This window comes from Leptonychotes weddellii, chromosome X, assembly GCF_054177405.1.
Source record: "Leptonychotes weddellii isolate Sample4059 chromosome X, ASM5417740v2, whole genome shotgun sequence".
NCBI lineage: Eukaryota > Metazoa > Chordata > Mammalia > Carnivora > Phocidae > Leptonychotes > Leptonychotes weddellii.
Genome location: NC_138385.1, coordinates 35,562,098 through 35,570,373, shown reverse-complemented (window position 1 = coordinate 35,570,373; position 8,276 = coordinate 35,562,098).

Below are 8,276 nucleotides of genomic sequence, written 5' to 3'. Positions count from 1 at the left end.
GCCCTTGCCAGTCCGGGCTAAGTAATCTTCTTGGGTTTGCTCTCGGGAGCTTTTGTTCCCTGCAAGCTTTCTGTACAGCTTTGGAGGCCGAGAGTGAAAATGGCGGCCTCCCAATCTCTGCCCTGGAGGAGCCGAGAACTCGGGGCCCTGCTCCTCAGTGCGCCCCCAGAGAAAAGCCGTCAGTCATTCCCGTCTCCCCGGTCTCCGGCCGCACTCTGTGCTCACCCGGCCTGTGACGGAGCATTTCTATCTCTGGCACCCGACCCCGGGTGGAGTCTCCAAACCCAGCAGATCCCTGTGGTGCGCTCCTGCGCCGCTCCTCCCGGGGGAGGAAGGTGAGTCTCCCCGGATCTGTCGCTTGTTGGGTCCCTGCTGGAGGAGCAGTGGCCCGACTGCACCGCAGATCACGGTTTATGGCAACCCTGAGCTGAGAGCCCACACCTCGGCTCCGTCTCTGCAGCCGGCTTCCCCGCTCCAATACGTGGGAGCTCTGCCGCACTCAGGCTCCCCCGGTCTTTCTGTAACCCTGAGGGTCCTGAGACCACACTGTCCCAGTGAGGGTTCCACCTCCCGCTTAGCCACTGGAGCGACGTCCCTCAGCGGAGCCGACTTCTAAAAGTTCCGATTTTGTGCTCTGCGGCTCTATCACTTGCCAGAAGCAGCCGACAGAGGCCCCCTCCCCCACCGTCTATCCTCCCGAATATCGCCTCAGATTCACTTCTCCGCACGTCCTACCTTCCAGAAAGTGGTCGCTTTTCTGTTCAGAGAGTTGTTGCTATTCTTTTCTTCGATCTCCTGTTGAGTTTGTAGGTGTTCAGAACGGTTTGATCTGAATTCCTGAGACCAGATGAAATCCAGGTCTCCTACTCCTCCACCACCTTGCTCTGCCCCCCCTTTAACATTTTTTTATAGTGTGGGTTTCCTGGTGATAAATTCTCTTCCTGTTAAAAGGTTTTTTACTCTGTATAAAATGCTTGGTTGGAATTTTTTAAAAGTAGTTTACAGGTATTACTGCACCATTTTCTCACTTGTATTGTTTCCAATGAGAAATCTGATGTCATCTTATCTTTGTTCCTCTGTATGCAGTATGTTTTCACCACCTCTGCCTACTTTTAAGGTTATTCTTTATCACTTAATGTGAGCAATTATGTTATTATATACCTTGTTGAAATTTACTCTATATTTTTTTGCTTTGGGTCTGTTGAGACTTTTGGATCCATGGGTTTATAGTTTACATCAAATTTGCAAAAAAATTTCAGCTATTATTTCTTCATATATATTTCTGTCCCCACTTCAAAAACTCTATTTACATATATATTTTGCCACTTGAAGTTGTCCAACAGATTAATGATGCTCTTTTCATATTTTTTAGGTTTTTTTCTCTGTGTTTCATTTTGGAAGGTTTATTGCTATATCCTCAAAATTACTATCTTTTCTTCTGCCAAGTCTAATCTACCATCAATCCCATCAAGTGTTTTTTGTTTGTTTGTGTATATTTATTTTGGTTTGGTGTTTGTGTTCTTTAAATAGACTTCATTTTTAAGAACAATTTTAGATTCACAAAAGAATTCAGCAGAACACAGAGTCCCCGTCCTCCCATAGGTACAGTTTATTTATCCATTCACCTACTGAGGGACATCTTGGTTGCTTCCAAGGTTTTGAAATTATGAAGAAAGCTGCTATAAACATCTGTGTGCTGGTTTTTGTGTGGACATAAATTTTCAACTCATTTGTGTAAATATGAAGGAGCATGATTGCTGGATTGTATGATCAGAGTTTGTTTAGCTTTCTAAGCAACTGCTGAGCTGTCTTCCAAAATGATTGTACCATTTTGCATTCCTACAGCCAAGAGATGAGAGTTTCTGTTGCTTCATATTCTCTCCAGTGTTTGGTGTTGTCAATGTTTTGAATTTTTTCCATTCTAATAGGTGTGTAGTGGTGTCTCTTCATTGCTTTAGTTTGCAATTCCCTAATGACATATTCGTGTTGAGCATCTTTTCATATACTTATTTGCCATCTGTTAATTTTCTTTGATAAGGTGTTCAAGTTTTTTGTCCAGTTTTTAAAATTGGGTTGTTCATTTTCTCATTATTGAGCTTTAAGAGTTCTTGTATATTTTGGATAACAGTTCTTTATCAGATATATCTGTTGCAAATATTTTCTTCCAGTATGTGACTTGTCTTCTTATTCTCTTGATAATGTCTTTTGCAGAACAGTATTTTTTAATTTTAATGAACTCCAGCTTATCAATCTGGATATTTATTTCATTTATCTCATATGATTATTTCATGCTTTGTGCCTTTAGTATTGTATTTATAATGTCATCACCATACCATGGTCACCTAGATTTTCTTCTATGTTATCTTTTAGGATTTTTATAATTTTGCATTTTCATTTGGTTCTATGATTAACTTTGAGTTAATTTTTTATTTGGATTCTTTTTTTTTTTTTTTTTGCATTTGAGTGTCCAGTTGTTCCAGCACCATTTTTTGAAAAGACTATCTTTTCTCCATTGTATTGCTTTTGCTTCTTTCTCAAAGTTTAGTTCACTACATGTATGGGGGTCTATTTCTGGACTCTCTACCTTGTCCCACTGATCCTTTGTCTATTCTTTCACTGATACCATAGTTTCTGGGGTACTGAAGCTTTATACAGTCTTGAAGTTTGGTAGTGTCAGCCCTCCAACTTTGTTCAAGGTTGTGTTACCTCTCCATATAAAATTAGGATAACTTTGCTGATATTCACAAAATAACTTGCTGGGATTTTTATTTGGGATCCATTGTATTTTTCATCTCAAACATGGTAAATTTTCACCTGTAGACCTTCAGTTTTCATTTTTAAAAATATTCTCCATTTCTCTAATTGAACATATGGAATATAGATATAACAATTCTTCTAACATCAATTCTGAGTTAGTTTGGATGTACTCATTATTCTCCTCATTATGGATTGTGTTTTACTGGGCCATTGAATGCCTAATTAATTACTAAATGGATGTCCGTTGTACAATTTATCTTGGTGAGTGTTGGATATTTTATTTCTGTACATACCCTTGAATTTGCTCTAAGATACATTTAAGTTACTTGGAAACAGTTTGATTATTTCAGGAATTGTTTTGTGATTCTGTATGGTGGATTTGGAGCTATTCTCCATCTAGGGCTAATCATTTGTTACTGAGGCAAGACTTTCCTGTGTATTCAACTGAATAACCAGTGAATTGTAAGTTTTTCCAGTCTGGCTGGTGGGAACAGGCATTTATTCCCTTTCCCATGTGAGTACTGGAAAACATCCTTTAATACTTCCAATATTTTTTTTCCCCTCACAAGCCCGGGGTAGTTTCATGTATATGTTCTGGCTACTATTCTTAATATTCAAGGGACTTCCTACAGAATTAGTAGCTTCTCTTTGTGGATATTTCTCTTCTTGTGTATTCTGTTCTACAATCTGTAGTCACCCTGGTTTCTTCAGATGCTTAGCTCCATCTCTCCTACTTGTGAAGTCCACTGGGCTCTACCTCAGTTCCTTCTCCCTGTACCATTACCAGGAAACATTTCTAAAATTAGAAATTCAAATTTTTGTAGATATACCACTGGTAAGATTTTCAATCTGTGTGTTAGTTTTCTAAAATTGTGTTTTCCAAGGAATTTGTCTATTTCTATGTCTATATGTTATCAAATTTATTGGCATAAAATTGTTCCTATGTTCTCTTCTTATTTGAGTGTTTAAAGAATTTGTAGAAATATCCCCTCTTTCATCCCTGATATTGGTAATTAGTATTTTCTGTCTTGCTTAATTATTCAAGCAGGGCTTAATGAATTTTATTTAATTTCTCAAGAAAACAAATAATGTTAGCTTATCAGAAAACTGATAATGTGCTTTTTATTAGCTGTATAATGTCTTTTTTATACTAACTCTGGTATTAATTTGCTCTTCTTTATCTAGCTTCTTAATGTGCACAATTAATTATTGATTTTAAACCTTTCTGCCATTACTTTATTTAAAAGAATGTTCAGGGCTATTCTATATGTTATAGTATGTACTTTCATCAACTCTAGCGTTAGCATTAATATTATCCCTATTCAACAGATAAGAAAGCTACATTTACAGAAGGTAAAGATTACACTAAGTTATATAGCTTATAAGTTGCAACCCTGACACTGAAACCCACATCTGTCTTTTTTTTCTGATGGAAACCTTAAACATGCAACCACTCCACCATATTGCTCTCTTGGCAAACTCTAGAGGTTCAATAATGATCCTTAATATTTGTCTTCTATTTATCGCCACTAAGAACCTAATGATGACCCTCATTAATTTTAGTTTCAGGCTTTTTAAAGATTATTTACTTATTTTTGAGAGAGAGAGAGTGTGCACCTGCGTGAGCAAGGACGAGCTGGGGGAGGTGCAGAGGGAGAAGCAGATTCCCTGCTGAGCAGGGAACCCAATGCGGGACTCGATCCCAGGACCCCGGGGTTATGACCTGAGCTGGGGCTTAACTGACTGAGCCAGCAGGGTGCCACATGGTTTCAGGTTTAATTCTGATCCAATGTGGCCTTCTCCTGTGTCTCATCTGGGAAATAGAATGGCTTCTTCTTGTAGTAGAGAACTTAAAAATGAATATAGAAGGTTCTCTCAATTTGCTTTTTAATCCAAGAAAGCTGTGCCATAGTACGGCTCTGTCTTTCTAACCTAAATAATCCAATATTACAGAGACTGTGTTTTACTTTCTGCAGTAATGATGTGCTTATCAGGTCCTCATCAGCCTTACATACATATTTTATTGTTTGAGTCATTGCTTATAACCATTCTAAGATAACTATCTCTGAGCATCCCTACCTATTGGCAGTATATAGGGGCTTCTTTTGCTTTAGGAGCAAAATTCCCATAATTTCTATGGTCACTAAGGCACAGGGCACTTTGTCAAAAATGAATGTCTTTCCAAGAATCATTTTTATCTTTGCTGCCATCCTCATGTACATTGTTCCAAAAACTGCCTTTGGAAACAGCTATGAATTATCGAATTTGGAAACAGCTCACTGTGTTGCCTTTCTCTATACTTTCTAATATTATTCCAAGGTGACCAAGATTCTCTGGGCACTCCATCTGCACAGACATTCCTGGCTTCATTGGAGCCCAGGGGATTGTTGTTACCAGAAAATCTCCACTTGCTTCTTGGAGGATATTTATCATGATTAGAAACTGATTTCCATATATTACTTAGATATTGCCTTTTCATTAAAATAATATCTATCATTATCTACTATTTTTCTACCACTTCATTCATTCATTCCTACATTTCTAGCATTGTGAGAAATAATAGTGCTCTTTTAAGCCTGTAACTCTGAGGATAAACTTAATGTGCCTATGAAAGAAGAGGATAATCTTTCAATTGATGTGGCAAATTTTGACACTGACAGCATGTAGGGTATTATGCCTGGAAATGAGATACTGAGCAGAGGTATGGGCTGCCAAAAAGTGATTAATATCAGGATTTGAGAGTAGGGATTTTAGGTGACTCACCATTCAGTTTGTGGTTTTGTTTGGAAGTGGAGGGAGGCAGCCTGAACTTTCTGGCATATAATTGAGACCTGAGGCATTTACTGAAGATAATCAGAGGTTTCTCAGATCTGTTTGCATTTTCCCCATCTTTGAGACTTATTTTCCTTATCTGCCAAACCCTCAAGTCAACCAAGTGATGGGTATATATTTGGGGCTATGTTGCCTTTGAGACTGCCACTTAATGTAGTACCAGTAATGCTAGTCTCTAAGGAAGTGAAATTATAAGACTGGAATCCCAGTGGTTTGTGTTTTTGAAAGGAAACCAAATCTGTTACCCACCCTATACTGATTACCTACCTAACCCATTATATGAAGTTTTCCCCTCCACACTACACCTTGTTGAGCTTCTTATCTTTAATAACGTCTATTCGATCTTTATATTGGAAGGAGGTGTAAGTGGCTGAAGTATGGATTATGGCTCTCACTGTGCAAATCAATTTTCACATTTTGATGACCATAGAAAGCTATCAACAGTTTAAACATCATGGTGACCTTCTGGTTTCTATGATAATTGGGATACACACAATTTTATCACGGAATAGAACCATTTAGCAAAGATGTTTACAAGAAGTAAATGCCTATTAAACTTTAGGGTCTGCCATAGCAAATGTTCTGGGTCCTAAGAGAGACTGCTTCCGGTAAAGTAATCGGGATGGGTTCTACTGAACTTGAAGCTACAACTACCACCTGGTCACTTTAGTCTCTTCATGGCAGTGGATTAGCAGGCAAAAAAAAGGAGTTTATGTAGTAGTGGGGCAAATTGACTCTGATTACCATACAGAGATATGAGTTGTTGCTACATAATTAGGATAGGGAGGAGTATGTCTGAACCCAGATGATTCATCAAGAATTCTTTTTTTGGTGCTTCTTGCCCAGTAACAATGGTAAATGGAATCAGTATAAAATAGGTGTTGATTTCTTCATAATTTTAAGAATTGTTTACACTTCAGATCTTGGCTAAGCGGGGTTGAATGCAACAAAAAGTCTTGTACTGTTGACTCAGAAATCATTCTAGGAAGACTGCCTGCATGCTTGGTCCTTTAAAAGCCTGGTCCTTTAAAAGAAGTAGCTCTTTATTCACTTTTTGGAGGCTTGAAGTAAATTTAGCACTGTTCATTAAACACCGTCCAGCTCTGGTTTTTAACATCTCTTCAACTCTCTGTTCTGACTGCATCCATTTCAATTGTATTTTTTCCTAAATAGCTTTGATAATGTTAAAGTGTCCAAATTCTCTTTTCCTTCTTTTCTGGTAGGTTTTTACAAGTGCTGAGATCCGAACTATACATTTTTTTTTTTTTTAATGAATCTGTCCCTATTGGCATAAGTCATCTGGAAGTGGACCTCAAGGAATAATTCACCCTATGCAGCAGAGTGTCTCCACATTGGAACACTTCAGCTTTGCAGGCAATAGAATTAAAAGGACAGGGTATGCAAGGGCTTAAAAGGTAATCCAGGCCTCTGAGGTCTCAAAAGGAAGAGAGGAAGGACCCAAACTCTAGAAGCTGAGGATCTTGAAAAATCAGTGGACCCCTGGGCATGTCAATCCTTACCTTTCAGCAAATGAGCTTAGAGCTTATAATGGGGGAAACAGTCCTCTGTTGACCCTTTGAAGCTCCGCCTCCTGTCAACCACCTAACGGATTCATTCCCACTTTGTCCAACACTGTCTCAGGCGCAAGCTTCAATTGGCTGCTCCTTGAATCCCGCCCCCCCCCCCCGCCACCGCCCTTCCTGCCGTAGGGCCTCCACAGGCACCGTAGACTAGACTGCTGTATCCTCTGCCGCCATTTTCTCTGCTGCCTCCACCACCTCCCAGCAGACGCCGCTGCCAACAGCCTCAGCTCAGCAGCAATCCTCTAGGCAAAGCCACCTTTGTCAAGCAGCCAGATCACTTCTCTGGTTGAGGCACTGACTGGTGTATCTCTTTTGCCATGTCTGCTACAGAGAATCAAGGTCCAATCCCAGGTGGCCAGAAGGGAGCCAGTGGTGGGGTGGGCCAGGACCCTGGATCCATCAGGGGCGGTGCAGTGCCTGCAGAATGGGGGGCTGGAGTCGCAAGGGCCGCAGCCCCTAGGGATTTCCAGGCAGTTGTTCAAGACCTTTGGGAGGAGGGTGGGCAGGGGCCTGCTCAGCCTGTAATCCAGGGAAACCGGGATGTACAGCAAGTAGAAGAGGAGGAGGGGGCAGAAGAAGAGGAGGAGGAAGTTGAGGAGGAAGAGGAGGAGGAGGAAGTTGAGGAGGAAGAGGAGGAGGAGGAAGAGGAGGAGGATGGAGAGGAGGGAGAAGGAGGGGGAGAAGAGGAGGGAGGGGATGAAGGGGGCAGAGAAGAGGAAGAGAATGAGGAAGAGGAGGAATATGAGGAGGAGGACGATGAAGAAGAGGAGGCTGACGACAGCTATGAGGAAGAAGATGAGAATTACATGGATAAAGAGGAAGAAGAGACCGGTAAGGAAGGTGCAGAAGTTGTCCTGGACATCTGTGAGTTTACCATGGCACAATTTTGGTCCCTGTTCAGAGCTGTGACCCATTCCCTTCCACACTGTGTCCATGATAACAACCATATCCCGGTTCAGCCCCACACAGGCTGAGTGGTGGTCAGGTGCTGCTCCTGGGAGCCCAATGACCCTGGAGAAGAACTGGTGCCTCGGGAGGTGGAGGACCCAGAAGGGGTCCAGTCGCATCCCAGGAGCCAAGGTTTAGGAGGGAAGATACCTGGTA